This window comes from Schistocerca cancellata, unplaced genomic scaffold (assembly GCF_023864275.1).
Source record: "Schistocerca cancellata isolate TAMUIC-IGC-003103 unplaced genomic scaffold, iqSchCanc2.1 HiC_scaffold_80, whole genome shotgun sequence".
NCBI classification, from domain to species: domain Eukaryota; kingdom Metazoa; phylum Arthropoda; class Insecta; order Orthoptera; family Acrididae; genus Schistocerca; species Schistocerca cancellata.
Genome location: NW_026046141.1, coordinates 15,127 through 30,265, shown reverse-complemented (window position 1 = coordinate 30,265; position 15,139 = coordinate 15,127). Strand labels below are relative to the sequence as shown.

Sequence of the window (15,139 nt, the reverse complement as noted above, 5' to 3'; positions counted from 1 at the left end):
TCTTTCTTAACCTCATCACCACGCTTTGCAACATCCTCTGCATTAAACCCACATTATGCCCACAGCGTCTTAAGATTTTTGAAGAAGGCACTATTCGATATGTCTGTCACTAAAGAATTCGTATCATCCATCATAAAACATAAACTCTCAACCACTCAGTTATAACAAGAAACTGGGTCTGTAACCACTCGGCCACGACTGCTCGTATCTGAAGCTTCCCTCGAATCGTGAAAAATCCAACCGGTCTGCGCAGAATGTTGACAGGAAACGAACTCTGTGCACTGATTACGGCAGGGCTACCAGCGCTACGAGACGAGCCATTACGGAAGCGTTAAAAACCTTCGCCCGGACATGGACTCGAACCCTGGACCCTTAGGTTAAAAGCCTAATGCTCTACCGACTGAGCTATGCGGGCTCACGCCCGTTGTAGGTGGAGCGGCTGCAAGCAATGTGAATAATTGGAACGCGTGTGTAGGCGTACTACGGTAATTGCTGGCTTCTGGCGCAACTGGCGACTTCACCGACTTCCCACTGACGCTGGTAGCAGCCCAACAGCGGACCAGTGCCTCTTCTGCCTTTATCCCGGTGCTGACAGTAATTGCATCTTGCGCCTGTTTTCCCCGATTACGTTCGGTTGAAGCTCCGGAAGGAGGGCGACAAACGAAGGTTGGAAGGCCAAAACATGGAGGGACGTGTGCGCAAAAACTTCCCTTCCGGTACCGGAAATCGAACCCTGGCCTCCTGGGTGAAAGCCAGGTATCCTAGCCACTAGACCACACCGGATTTGCTCAATAAACGTGAGATTTACTCCCTCTCCTCCCGCATTTCGTGCTGAATCCGGACTCAGTGGTGTTCTCTGTTTGCGAGCGTATTTGTGCGTGCAGACTGGCATGGCGCACAGCTCGAAACTGACTATTAATTGCCGTTTGCATCATAACAGGGGAGGAGAAAGATCAAAGTTGTACCTTGCCATAGTTGGAAGTAAACATTTTGACGCTGAGGCGTGGACTCCTTGGGGGTAACAAACGACAATTAAGTTCGTTCCCTAGCAACAGCAACGCCGTTAATTCAGCCATTATGTACAGCAAATTAAATTCCCCGGGTGAGGATCGAACTCACGACCTTAAGACTACGAGACTTACGCGCTACCTACTGCGCTACCGAGGCACGTTGCAACAAACGTCCCAGGAAACTTGGTAAGTCCCACATATTAGAGATAGACAGTTCGCGCTTTCTCAAGAATCTGCTGTGTTGCTACACGTGCTTTCCCGACGGGCTAGATTAAACTGCTGCCGCAGCTTTTTCAACGGAAAGCAGCACTGCCTGAGGTTACAGTACATCGCCCTTGCGGCACCTGGACACAGCGGCCTGTAGGGCCAGGCCGACGCTAGAGTTCAGAAATAGCACGCGACCGTCCAAGTACGGCCTCTTGCGTGCTGCGCGTTTGGTTCTTCTCACAGCGAATCCTGCTACACATTCCTGTGGCTGACGCAGCTCAAGCGAGCAATCGGCGCGGCGGCATTATAGCGAGAACAGCAAAACGATGCATCGGCCGGGAATCGAACCCGGGCCGCCCGCGTGGTAGGTGAACAACCTACCACTTTTTTAGTTGTTGTTCTCATTTTGTTAGTTGCATTTGTTGGGGGCGGGCGTCCGATGACGTCCGTGCTTGCCGAGCACATTCCCGAGCAGCTGTCTGCAGGGAAAGTGGGATTGCCACCCAGCGACGTCGGATACGACCGAAAAAAGTGCTACACACGCGGAGTCCCCCCACTACACTGCCTTATAGCGACCGCTCATCACTATCGTGTGAGTAACGTTGCGGCCGCGGCGACGAGTCTTGCCCAAAGACGCAGCGTGCGTGGAGGCGCTACCCGGATGCGTGTGGATGCACCCTCCTACCTCGTAAAGCGCCTACAGCTACTATCACGCCTTCCAAGCAGTTGATCCGGGTTCGATTCCCGGCCACCGCAACGGGCGCAAATTTTCGCGTATGAGTATGTGTGCTGTTAAATTAACGTTTTCTTTCCGTCGTTGCTCCAAGCAGGCCATCCTGTAGTATGTCCCGACTTGTCCCGACTTTGCTCGGCTGACGCGAAAGCTGACGCTTGGAATTCGCCCTTATCAAAAGGACAGGCGCTATAAACGGCTGTGAGAGGAGAGGTGTGGCGAGGTGCCAAAACGACACGCAAACCGCGAAATTTTCTGCTCCTCCTTCCTAAAGAAAAAAAGAAAAAAAACGGACGCAGTCGGTAGGACTCGAACCTACGCTCCCAGAGGGAATCTGATTTCTAGTCAGTCGCCTTAACCACTTTTTTTTATCTTATTAAACATTATTAAATGTTAATTTTTTGTTACATTTTCTTGATTGCACATTCACTGTTATCAAGTAGGGTTTGTAAACACCACTCTACAGCATAAATACTATACATTTACGTAAAACACTGCTGGAGTAGAATACACAATAGAACACAATTTTAACCCTTAAATGCATAGTGTTACATACCTGCAATATGGATTGAAAAATTATTTTGTCCACCTTTAGAGAGAATTTAGCGAACTAACCCAAGTCTTACAGGTGCAACGAAGTATCTCTGATACTTAGTATTAGCTGTTGGCTGTACTGTGGACTTCTGGTGACCTTTTTGGAAGTATGCAGAGAAGTTAGGTGTGAATTTTGCTTAGTTTCCAAAAGGGTGGGATAGGATGCAGCAGCATCAACTTGGCCAAATGTGGGAAGGTTAGTGGTGAGCAGGCAGCAATTTTCTTCATGCTGCCAGCTATGGGAATATGCGCTGTGTCCCTTGTTTTTTTAGGAACATACATCACATTTAAACTGGATGTCCAATTCCTGTTGATCCACTGTAGGGAGTTAGAGGATAAATTATTACTGTCATTAAGTTTGCTTAATTCTATGAGAACAGTAAATTGTAGCGATTAATAATGCATACAAAATCATATCTGTGATGGTTGAGAAACATGACTATGAATCTGCAGTTAACAATTGGTTCGCACATATAATTGTAAGTTAATGGTTATTCCTGAAGCAGAGACCACAACAGTCTGTGCAACAAAAAGAAAATCTAATAACACACAAGTTAATTTTCGTAGCTGATGTCAGATGAAGAATAAATTAAATGCTTTAAGTTCTACATGCTAAACTTTCAGGGCAACACAGGGAAGATTTCATGGACTGAAGCAGCAGACTGTTCAGTACACGCGAGAAAAGTGGAATAAAGGCTTCCTCATTACTTGAGAAACTAATCAAATGAAGGTGCTGGAAATGAGGAGGAATTTTTCAACTGCATGAGGTGCAGAATTCAAAGCAAGTATGAGCTCGTGCATGGTACTTAACTTCTTCAGACAGATCAATATAATAATAAAAAGTGTCTGTATTTACCTCACTATAAGACAACTCAGAATATAAGATGACCCCCTTTCTTTGAAGACCCAACATGTGAATTTTTTTGGTATTTAACATATTCTGACTAATATTTGCAAAGTCTAAAGGTAGTTATAGAAAATAAAAATCACTTTGGGATGTGGAACAGTCATAAATAAATATCTCAGTTAAAAACAATACAAAATGACAATGATACAACTCCACTAACTTAAGATTCACTGAGCAGCAAATAAGGTTCTTTTTTGTTTTCATTTATAGTATGTCCATATCAAGAAGAGAAGAAGGCTTAAGTTTTTTATTTGCTTGGCATTCAGTAAATTCAGATGAGTTACGCCTGAGACGAACTGCCATACCAATGTTACTGCGAGGGGGTTTCATTGGCATTTTTGAAGTCTCTAGAGTAATATGTTGTTTTGTGTTGTTAATGTCTCTGAATGCTTCCGTTTTGTTAATTACACTTGAAGGGACTCCACTTTCCTGTTGAGCAGCACTCTTTCGTCACTGCAGAACTCAAAGTCTTTGATTGAAAATGGCTATCTCATCACTTGTTGGTAGAGCATCCTCTACCTTAATCTCTGTAGCTTCTCCAAGACTTGAACACAGTTCTGCCTCCTGCTTTGAAGTCTCCAATATTTCTTTCATGAGCGCACACTTCTTCTCTTGAAGTTTTCTTGTTTCACACTCTAGCTTAGTAAGAGCCTCACATAAAGGCAGCGTATCATATAATGCAGGATAAAAATGAAATTCAAGTTCCTTACTTAGTTTGTCAGCTTCATGCAATAAAGAATTCAGCCTTTCGTGCATCTCATGTTTCTTCTGTTGCTCTCTAGAAATAATATTCTGGATCATCTCCTCAATTTCTTTCTTAACCTCATCACCACGCTTTGCAACATCCTCTGCATTAAACCCACATTATGCCCACAGCGTCTTAAGATTTTTGAAGAAGGCACTATTCGATATGTCTGTCACTAAAGAATTCGTATCATCCATCATAAAACATAAACTCTCAACCACTCAGTTATAACAAGAAACTGGGTCTGTAACCACTCGGCCACGACTGCTCGTATCTGAAGCTTCCCTCGAATCGTGAAAAATCCAACCGGTCTGCGCAGAATGTTGACAGGAAACGAACTCTGTGCACTGATTACGGCAGGGCTACCAGCGCTACGAGACGAGCCATTACGGAAGCGTTAAAAACCTTCGCCGGACATGGACTCGAACCCTGGACCCTTAGGTTAAAAGCCTAATGCTCTACCGACTGAGCTATGCGGGCTCACGCCCGTTGTAGGTGGAGCGGCTGCAAGCAATGTGAATAATTGGAACGCGTGTGTAGGCGTACTACGGTAATTGCTGGCTTCTGGCGCAACTGGCGACTTCACCGACTTCCCACTGACGCTGGTAGCAGCCCAACAGCGGACCAGTGCCTCTTCTGCCTTTATCCCGGTGCTGACAGTAATTGCATCTTGCGCCTGTTTTCCCCGATTACGTTCGGTTGAAGCTCCGGAAGGAGGGCGACAAACGAAGGTTGGAAGGCCAAAACATGGAGGGACGTGTGCGCAAAAACTTCCCTTCCGGTACCGGAAATCGAACCCTGGCCTCCTGGGTGAAAGCCAGGTATCCTAGCCACTAGACCACACCGGATTTGCTCAATAAACGTGAGATTTACTCCCTCTCCTCCCGCATTTCGTGCTGAATCCGGACTCAGTGGTGTTCTCTGTTTGCGAGCGTATTTGTGCGTGCAGACTGGCATGGCGCACAGCTCGAAACTGACTATTAATTGCCGTTTGCATCATAACAGGGGAGGAGAAAGATCAAAGTTGTACCTTGCCATAGTTGGAAGTAAACATTTTGACGCTGAGGCGTGGACTCCTTGGGGGTAACAAACGACAATTAAGTTCGTTCCCTAGCAACAGCAACGCCGTTAATTCAGCCATTATGTACAGCAAATTAAATTCCCCGGGTGAGGATCGAACTCACGACCTTAAGACTACGAGACTTACGCGCTACCTACTGCGCTACCGAGGCACGTTGCAACAAACGTCCCAGGAAACTTGGTAAGTCCCACATATTAGAGATAGACAGTTCGCGCTTTCTCAAGAATCTGCTGTGTTGCTACACGTGCTTTCCCGACGGGCTAGATTAAACTGCTGCCGCAGCTTTTTCAACGGAAAGCAGCACTGCCTGAGGTTACAGTACATCGCCCTTGCGGCACCTGGACACAGCGGCCTGTAGGGCCAGGCCGACGCTAGAGTTCAGAAATAGCACGCGACCGTCCAAGTACGGCCTCTTGCGTGCTGCGCGTTTGGTTCTTCTCACAGCGAATCCTGCTACACATTCCTGTGGCTGACGCAGCTCAAGCGAGCAATCGGCGCGGCGGCATTATAGCGAGAACAGCAAAACGATGCATCGGCCGGGAATCGAACCCGGGCCGCCCGCGTGGTAGGTGAACAACCTACCACTTTTTTAGTTGTTGTTCTCATTTTGTTAGTTGCATTTGTTGGGGGCGGGCGTCCGATGACGTCCGTGCTTGCCGAGCACATTCCCGAGCAGCTGTCTGCAGGGAAAGTGGGATTGCCACCCAGCGACGTCGGATACGACCGAAAAAAGTGCTACACACGCGGAGTCCCCCACTACACTGCCTTATAGCGACCGCTCATCACTATCGTGTGAGTAACGTTGCGGCCGCGGCGACGAGTCTTGCCCAAAGACGCAGCGTGCGTGGAGGCGCTACCCGGATGCGTGTGGATGCACCCTCCTACCTCGTAAAGCGCCTACAGCTACTATCACGCCTTCCAAGCAGTTGATCCGGGTTCGATTCCCGGCCACCGCAACGGGCGCAAATTTTCGCGTATGAGTATGTGTGCTGTTAAATTAACGTTTTCTTTCCGTCGTTGCTCCAAGCAGGCCATCCTGTAGTATGTCCCGACTTGTCCCGACTTTGCTCGGCTGACGCGAAAGCTGACGCTTGGAATTCGCCCTTATCAAAAGGACAGGCGCTATAAACGGCTGTGAGAGGAGAGGTGTGGCGAGGTGCCAAAACGACACGCAAACCGCGAAATTTTCTGCTCCTCCTTCCTAAAGAAAAAAAGAAAAAAAACGGACGCAGTCGGTAGGACTCGAACCTACGCTCCCAGAGGGAATCTGATTTCTAGTCAGTCGCCTTAACCACTTTTTTTTATCTTATTAAACATTATTAAATGTTAATTTTTTGTTACATTTTCTTGATTGCACATTCACTGTTATCAAGTAGGGTTTGTAAACACCACTCTACAGCATAAATACTATACATTTACGTAAAACACTGCTGGAGTAGAATACACAATAGAACACAATTTTAACCCTTAAATGCATAGTGTTACATACCTGCAATATGGATTGAAAAATTATTTTGTCCACCTTTAGAGAGAATTTAGCGAACTAACCCAAGTCTTACAGGTGCAACGAAGTATCTCTGATACTTAGTATTAGCTGTTGGCTGTACTGTGGACTTCTGGTGACCTTTTTGGAAGTATGCAGAGAAGTTAGGTGTGAATTTTGCTTAGTTTCCAAAAGGGTGGGATAGGATGCAGCAGCATCAACTTGGCCAAATGTGGGAAGGTTAGTGGTGAGCAGGCAGCAATTTTCTTCATGCTGCCAGCTATGGGAATATGCGCTGTGTCCCTTGTTTTTTTAGGAACATACATCACATTTAAACTGGATGTCCAATTCCTGTTGATCCACTGTAGGGAGTTAAGAGGATAAATTATTACTGTCATTAAGTTTGCTTAATTCTATGAGAACAGTAAATTGTAGCGATTAATAATGCATACAAAATCATATCTGTGATGGTTGAGAAACATGACTATGAATCTGCAGTTAACAATTGGTTCGCACATATAATTGTAAGTTAATGGTTATTCCTGAAGCAGAGACCACAACAGTCTGTGCAACAAAAAGAAAATCTAATAACACACAAGTTAATTTTCGTAGCTGATGTCAGATGAAGAATAAATTAAATGCTTTAAGTTCTACATGCTAAACTTTCAGGGCAACACAGGGAAGATTTCATGGACTGAAGCAGCAGACTGTTCAGTACACGCGAGAAAAGTGGAATAAAGGCTTCCTCATTACTTGAGAAACTAATCAAATGAAGGTGCTGGAAATGAGGAGGAATTTTTCAACTGCATGAGGTGCAGAATTCAAAGCAAGTATGAGCTCGTGCATGGTACTTAACTTCTTCAGACAGATCAATATAATAATAAAAAGTGTCTGTATTTACCTCACTATAAGACAACTCAGAATATAAGATGACCCCCTTTCTTTGAAGACCCAACATGTGAATTTTTTGGTATTTAACATATTCTGACTAATATTTGCAAAGTCTAAAGGTAGTTATAGAAAATAAAAATCACTTTGGGATGTGGAACAGTCATAAATAAATATCTCCAGTTAAAAACAATACAAAATGACAATGATACAACTCCACTAACTTAAGATTCACTGAGCAGCAAATAAGGTTCTTTTTTGTTTTCATTTATAGTATGTCCATATCAAGAAGAGAAGAAGGCTTAAGTTTTTTATTTGCTTGGCATTCAGTAAATTCAGATGAGTTACGCCTGAGACGAACTGCCATACCAATGTTACTGCGAGGGGGTTTCATTGGCATTTTTGAAGTCTCTAGAGTAATATGTTGTTTTGTGTTGTTAATGTCTCTGAATGCTTCCGTTTTGTTAATTACACTTGAAGGGACTCCACTTTCCTGTTGAGCAGCACTCTTTCGTCACTGCAGAACTCAAAGTCTTTGATTGAAAATGGCTATCTCATCACTTGTTGGTAGAGCATCCTCTACCTTAATCTCTGTAGCTTCTCCAAGACTTGAACACAGTTCTGCCTCCTGCTTTGAAGTCTCCAATATTTCTTTCATGAGCGCACACTTCTTCTCTTGAAGTTTTCTTGTTTCACACTCTAGCTTAGTAAGAGCCTCACATAAAGGCAGCGTATCATATAATGCAGGATAAAAATGAAATTCAAGTTCCTTACTTAGTTTGTCAGCTTCATGCAATAAAGAATTCAGCCTTTCGTGCATCTCATGTTTCTTCTGTTGCTCTCTAGAAATAATATTCTGGATCATCTCCTCAATTTCTTTCTTAACCTCATCACCACGCTTTGCAACATCCTCTGCATTAAACCCACATTATGCCCACAGCGTCTTAAGATTTTTGAAGAAGGCACTATTCGATATGTCTGTCACTAAAGAATTCGTATCATCCATCATAAAACATAAACTCTCAACCACTCAGTTATAACAAGAAACTGGGTCTGTAACCACTCGGCCACGACTGCTCGTATCTGAAGCTTCCCTCGAATCGTGAAAAATCCAACCGGTCTGCGCAGAATGTTGACAGGAAACGAACTCTGTGCACTGATTACGGCAGGGCTACCAGCGCTACGAGACGAGCCATTACGGAAGCGTTAAAAACCTTCGCCCGGACATGGACTCGAACCCTGGACCCTTAGGTTAAAAGCCTAATGCTCTACCGACTGAGCTATGCGGGCTCACGCCCGTTGTAGGTGGAGCGGCTGCAAGCAATGTGAATAATTGGAACGCGTGTGTAGGCGTACTACGGTAATTGCTGGCTTCTGGCGCAACTGGCGACTTCACCGACTTCCCACTGACGCTGGTAGCAGCCCAACAGCGGACCAGTGCCTCTTCTGCCTTTATCCCGGTGCTGACAGTAATTGCATCTTGCGCCTGTTTTCCCCGATTACGTTCGGTTGAAGCTCCGGAAGGAGGGCGACAAACGAAGGTTGGAAGGCCAAAACATGGAGGGACGTGTGCGCAAAAACTTCCCTTCCGGTACCGGAAATCGAACCCTGGCCTCCTGGGTGAAAGCCAGGTATCCTAGCCACTAGACCACACCGGATTTGCTCAATAAACGTGAGATTTACTCCCTCTCCTCCCGCATTTCGTGCTGAATCCGGACTCAGTGGTGTTCTCTGTTTGCGAGCGTATTTGTGCGTGCAGACTGGCATGGCGCACAGCTCGAAACTGACTATTAATTGCCGTTTGCATCATAACAGGGGAGGAGAAAGATCAAAGTTGTACCTTGCCATAGTTGGAAGTAAACATTTTGACGCTGAGGCGTGGACTCCTTGGGGGTAACAAACGACAATTAAGTTCGTTCCCTAGCAACAGCAACGCCGTTAATTCAGCCATTATGTACAGCAAATTAAATTCCCCGGGTGAGGATCGAACTCACGACCTTAAGACTACGAGACTTACGCGCTACCTACTGCGCTACCGAGGCACGTTGCAACAAACGTCCCAGGAAACTTGGTAAGTCCCACATATTAGAGATAGACAGTTCGCGCTTTCTCAAGAATCTGCTGTGTTGCTACACGTGCTTTCCCGACGGGCTAGATTAAACTGCTGCCGCAGCTTTTTCAACGGAAAGCAGCACTGCCTGAGGTTACAGTACATCGCCCTTGCGGCACCTGGACACAGCGGCCTGTAGGGCCAGGCCGACGCTAGAGTTCAGAAATAGCACGCGACCGTCCAAGTACGGCCTCTTGCGTGCTGCGCGTTTGGTTCTTCTCACAGCGAATCCTGCTACACATTCCTGTGGCTGACGCAGCTCAAGCGAGCAATCGGCGCGGCGGCATTATAGCGAGAACAGCAAAACGATGCATCGGCCGGGAATCGAACCCGGGCCGCCCGCGTGGTAGGTGAACAACCTACCACTTTTTTAGTTGTTGTTCTCATTTTGTTAGTTGCATTTGTTGGGGGCGGGCGTCCGATGACGTCCGTGCTTGCCGAGCACATTCCCGAGCAGCTGTCTGCAGGGAAAGTGGGATTGCCACCCAGCGACGTCGGATACGACCGAAAAAAGTGCTACACACGCGGAGTCCCCCACTACACTGCCTTATAGCGACCGCTCATCACTATCGTGTGAGTAACGTTGCGGCCGCGGCGACGAGTCTTGCCCAAAGACGCAGCGTGCGTGGAGGCGCTACCCGGATGCGTGTGGATGCACCCTCCTACCTCGTAAAGCGCCTACAGCTACTATCACGCCTTCCAAGCAGTTGATCCGGGTTCGATTCCCGGCCACCGCAACGGGCGCAAATTTTCGCGTATGAGTATGTGTGCTGTTAAATTAACGTTTTCTTTCCGTCGTTGCTCCAAGCAGGCCATCCTGTAGTATGTCCCGACTTGTCCCGACTTTGCTCGGCTGACGCGAAAGCTGACGCTTGGAATTCGCCCTTATCAAAAGGACAGGCGCTATAAACGGCTGTGAGAGGAGAGGTGTGGCGAGGTGCCAAAACGACACGCAAACCGCGAAATTTTCTGCTCCTCCTTCCTAAAGAAAAAAAGAAAAAAAACGGACGCAGTCGGTAGGACTCGAACCTACGCTCCCAGAGGGAATCTGATTTCTAGTCAGTCGCCTTAACCACTTTTTTTTATCTTATTAAACATTATTAAATGTTAATTTTTTGTTACATTTTCTTGATTGCACATTCACTGTTATCAAGTAGGGTTTGTAAACACCACTCTACAGCATAAATACTATACATTTACGTAAAACACTGCTGGAGTAGAATACACAATAGAACACAATTTTAACCCTTAAATGCATAGTGTTACATACCTGCAATATGGATTGAAAAATTATTTTGTCCACCTTTAGAGAGAATTTAGCGAACTAACCCAAGTCTTACAGGTGCAACGAAGTATCTCTGATACTTAGTATTAGCTGTTGGCTGTACTGTGGACTTCTGGTGACCTTTTTGGAAGTATGCAGAGAAGTTAGGTGTGAATTTTGCTTAGTTTCCAAAAGGGTGGGATAGGATGCAGCAGCATCAACTTGGCCAAATGTGGGAAGGTTAGTGGTGAGCAGGCAGCAATTTTCTTCATGCTGCCAGCTATGGGAATATGCGCTGTGTCCCTTGTTTTTTTAGGAACATACATCACATTTAAACTGGATGTCCAATTCCTGTTGATCCACTGTAGGGAGTTAAGAGGATAAATTATTACTGTCATTAAGTTTGCTTAATTCTATGAGAACAGTAAATTGTAGCGATTAATAATGCATACAAAATCATATCTGTGATGGTTGAGAAACATGACTATGAATCTGCAGTTAACAATTGGTTCGCACATATAATTGTAAGTTAATGGTTATTCCTGAAGCAGAGACCACAACAGTCTGTGCAACAAAAAGAAAATCTAATAACACACAAGTTAATTTTCGTAGCTGATGTCAGATGAAGAATAAATTAAATGCTTTAAGTTCTACATGCTAAACTTTCAGGGCAACACAGGGAAGATTTCATGGACTGAAGCAGCAGACTGTTCAGTACACGCGAGAAAAGTGGAATAAAGGCTTCCTCATTACTTGAGAAACTAATCAAATGAAGGTGCTGGAAATGAGGAGGAATTTTTCAACTGCATGAGGTGCAGAATTCAAAGCAAGTATGAGCTCGTGCATGGTACTTAACTTCTTCAGACAGATCAATATAATAATAAAAAGTGTCTGTATTTACCTCACTATAAGACAACTCAGAATATAAGATGACCCCCTTTCTTTGAAGACCCAACATGTGAATTTTTTGGTATTTAACATATTCTGACTAATATTTGCAAAGTCTAAAGGTAGTTATAGAAAATAAAAATCACTTTGGGATGTGGAACAGTCATAAATAAATATCTCCAGTTAAAAACAATACAAAATGACAATGATACAACTCCACTAACTTAAGATTCACTGAGCAGCAAATAAGGTTCTTTTTTGTTTTCATTTATAGTATGTCCATATCAAGAAGAGAAGAAGGCTTAAGTTTTTTATTTGCTTGGCATTCAGTAAATTCAGATGAGTTACGCCTGAGACGAACTGCCATACCAATGTTACTGCGAGGGGGTTTCATTGGCATTTTTGAAGTCTCTAGAGTAATATGTTGTTTTGTGTTGTTAATGTCTCTGAATGCTTCCGTTTTGTTAATTACACTTGAAGGGACTCCACTTTCCTGTTGAGCAGCACTCTTTCGTCACTGCAGAACTCAAAGTCTTTGATTGAAAATGGCTATCTCATCACTTGTTGGTAGAGCATCCTCTACCTTAATCTCTGTAGCTTCTCCAAGACTTGAACACAGTTCTGCCTCCTGCTTTGAAGTCTCCAATATTTCTTTCATGAGCGCACACTTCTTCTCTTGAAGTTTTCTTGTTTCACACTCTAGCTTAGTAAGAGCCTCACATAAAGGCAGCGTATCATATAATGCAGGATAAAAATGAAATTCAAGTTCCTTACTTAGTTTGTCAGCTTCATGCAATAAAGAATTCAGCCTTTCGTGCATCTCATGTTTCTTCTGTTGCTCTCTAGAAATAATATTCTGGATCATCTCCTCAATTTCTTTCTTAACCTCATCACCACGCTTTGCAACATCCTCTGCATTAAACCCACATTATGCCCACAGCGTCTTAAGATTTTTGAAGAAGGCACTATTCGATATGTCTGTCACTAAAGAATTCGTATCATCCATCATAAAACATAAACTCTCAACCACTCAGTTATAACAAGAAACTGGGTCTGTAACCACTCGGCCACGACTGCTCGTATCTGAAGCTTCCCTCGAATCGTGAAAAATCCAACCGGTCTGCGCAGAATGTTGACAGGAAACGAACTCTGTGCACTGATTACGGCAGGGCTACCAGCGCTACGAGACGAGCCATTACGGAAGCGTTAAAAACCTTCGCCCGGACATGGACTCGAACCCTGGACCCTTAGGTTAAAAGCCTAATGCTCTACCGACTGAGCTATGCGGGCTCACGCCCGTTGTAGGTGGAGCGGCTGCAAGCAATGTGAATAATTGGAACGCGTGTGTAGGCGTACTACGGTAATTGCTGGCTTCTGGCGCAACTGGCGACTTCACCGACTTCCCACTGACGCTGGTAGCAGCCCAACAGCGGACCAGTGCCTCTTCTGCCTTTATCCCGGTGCTGACAGTAATTGCATCTTGCGCCTGTTTTCCCCGATTACGTTCGGTTGAAGCTCCGGAAGGAGGGCGACAAACGAAGGTTGGAAGGCCAAAACATGGAGGGACGTGTGCGCAAAAACTTCCCTTCCGGTACCGGAAATCGAACCCTGGCCTCCTGGGTGAAAGCCAGGTATCCTAGCCACTAGACCACACCGGATTTGCTCAATAAACGTGAGATTTACTCCCTCTCCTCCCGCATTTCGTGCTGAATCCGGACTCAGTGGTGTTCTCTGTTTGCGAGCGTATTTGTGCGTGCAGACTGGCATGGCGCACAGCTCGAAACTGACTATTAATTGCCGTTTGCATCATAACAGGGGAGGAGAAAGATCAAAGTTGTACCTTGCCATAGTTGGAAGTAAACATTTTGACGCTGAGGCGTGGACTCCTTGGGGGTAACAAACGACAATTAAGTTCGTTCCCTAGCAACAGCAACGCCGTTAATTCAGCCATTATGTACAGCAAATTAAATTCCCCGGGTGAGGATCGAACTCACGACCTTAAGACTACGAGACTTACGCGCTACCTACTGCGCTACCGAGGCACGTTGCAACAAACGTCCCAGGAAACTTGGTAAGTCCCACATATTAGAGATAGACAGTTCGCGCTTTCTCAAGAATCTGCTGTGTTGCTACACGTGCTTTCCCGACGGGCTAGATTAAACTGCTGCCGCAGCTTTTTCAACGGAAAGCAGCACTGCCTGAGGTTACAGTACATCGCCCTTGCGGCACCTGGACACAGCGGCCTGTAGGGCCAGGCCGACGCTAGAGTTCAGAAATAGCACGCGACCGTCCAAGTACGGCCTCTTGCGTGCTGCGCGTTTGGTTCTTCTCACAGCGAATCCTGCTACACATTCCTGTGGCTGACGCAGCTCAAGCGAGCAATCGGCGCGGCGGCATTATAGCGAGAACAGCAAAACGATGCATCGGCCGGGAATCGAACCCGGGCCGCCCGCGTGGTAGGTGAACAACCTACCACTTTTTTAGTTGTTGTTCTCATTTTGTTAGTTGCATTTGTTGGGGGCGGGCGTCCGATGACGTCCGTGCTTGCCGAGCACATTCCCGAGCAGCTGTCTGCAGGGAAAGTGGGATTGCCACCCAGCGACGTCGGATACGACCGAAAAAAGTGCTACACACGCGGAGTCCCCCACTACACTGCCTTATAGCGACCGCTCATCACTATCGTGTGAGTAACGTTGCGGCCGCGGCGACGAGTCTTGCCCAAAGACGCAGCGTGCGTGGAGGCGCTACCCGGATGCGTGTGGATGCACCCTCCTACCTCGTAAAGCGCCTACAGCTACTATCACGCCTTCCAAGCAGTTGATCCGGGTTCGATTCCCGGCCACCGCAACGGGCGCAAATTTTCGCGTATGAGTATGTGTGCTGTTAAATTAACGTTTTCTTTCCGTCGTTGCTCCAAGCAGGCCATCCTGTAGTATGTCCCGACTTGTCCCGACTTTGCTCGGCTGACGCGAAAGCTGACGCTTGGAATTCGCCCTTATCAAAAGGACAGGCGCTATAAACGGCTGTGAGAGGAGAGGTGTGGCGAGGTGCCAAAACGACACGCAAACCGCGAAATTTTCTGCTCCTCCTTCCTAAAGAAAAAAAGAAAAAAAACGGACGCAGTCGGTAGGACTCGAACCTACGCTCCCAGAGGGAATCTGATTTCTAGTCAGTCGCCTTAACCACTTTTTTTTATCTTATTAAACATTATTAAATGTTAATTTTTTGT

The 15,139-nt window shown here is 45.9% G+C and overlaps 12 non-coding genes across 12 annotated transcripts; all 12 read right to left on the bottom strand.

Moving 5' to 3' along the window:
- Nucleotides 1-342: 342 nt before the first annotated feature.
- On the bottom strand, nucleotides 343-415 carry Trnak-uuu (transfer RNA lysine (anticodon UUU)). Its single transcript has one exon. It is a non-coding gene; the product is annotated as a tRNA-Lys (tRNA).
- A 296-nt stretch (nucleotides 416-711) lies between these two features.
- Trnae-uuc (transfer RNA glutamic acid (anticodon UUC)) lies at nucleotides 712-783 on the bottom strand. Its single transcript has one exon. It is a non-coding gene; the product is annotated as a tRNA-Glu (tRNA).
- Nucleotides 784-1,094: 311 nt separating this feature from the next.
- On the bottom strand, nucleotides 1,095-1,167 carry Trnat-cgu (transfer RNA threonine (anticodon CGU)). The gene has a single exon. It is a non-coding gene; the product is annotated as a tRNA-Thr (tRNA).
- A 3,436-nt stretch (nucleotides 1,168-4,603) lies between these two features.
- Nucleotides 4,604-4,677, bottom strand: Trnak-uuu (transfer RNA lysine (anticodon UUU)). The gene has a single exon. It is a non-coding gene; the product is annotated as a tRNA-Lys (tRNA).
- Nucleotides 4,678-4,972: 295 nt separating this feature from the next.
- Trnae-uuc (transfer RNA glutamic acid (anticodon UUC)) lies at nucleotides 4,973-5,044 on the bottom strand. Its single transcript has one exon. It is a non-coding gene; the product is annotated as a tRNA-Glu (tRNA).
- Nucleotides 5,045-5,355: 311 nt separating this feature from the next.
- Nucleotides 5,356-5,428, bottom strand: Trnat-cgu (transfer RNA threonine (anticodon CGU)). The gene has a single exon. It is a non-coding gene; the product is annotated as a tRNA-Thr (tRNA).
- Nucleotides 5,429-8,865: 3,437 nt separating this feature from the next.
- On the bottom strand, nucleotides 8,866-8,938 carry Trnak-uuu (transfer RNA lysine (anticodon UUU)). The gene has a single exon. It is a non-coding gene; the product is annotated as a tRNA-Lys (tRNA).
- Nucleotides 8,939-9,234: 296 nt separating this feature from the next.
- Nucleotides 9,235-9,306, bottom strand: Trnae-uuc (transfer RNA glutamic acid (anticodon UUC)). The gene has a single exon. It is a non-coding gene; the product is annotated as a tRNA-Glu (tRNA).
- A 311-nt stretch (nucleotides 9,307-9,617) lies between these two features.
- Trnat-cgu (transfer RNA threonine (anticodon CGU)) lies at nucleotides 9,618-9,690 on the bottom strand. Its single transcript has one exon. It is a non-coding gene; the product is annotated as a tRNA-Thr (tRNA).
- Nucleotides 9,691-13,127: 3,437 nt separating this feature from the next.
- Trnak-uuu (transfer RNA lysine (anticodon UUU)) lies at nucleotides 13,128-13,200 on the bottom strand. Its single transcript has one exon. It is a non-coding gene; the product is annotated as a tRNA-Lys (tRNA).
- Nucleotides 13,201-13,496: 296 nt separating this feature from the next.
- Nucleotides 13,497-13,568, bottom strand: Trnae-uuc (transfer RNA glutamic acid (anticodon UUC)). The gene has a single exon. It is a non-coding gene; the product is annotated as a tRNA-Glu (tRNA).
- A 311-nt stretch (nucleotides 13,569-13,879) lies between these two features.
- Trnat-cgu (transfer RNA threonine (anticodon CGU)) lies at nucleotides 13,880-13,952 on the bottom strand. Its single transcript has one exon. It is a non-coding gene; the product is annotated as a tRNA-Thr (tRNA).
- Between the last annotated feature and the right edge of the window lie 1,187 nt (nucleotides 13,953-15,139).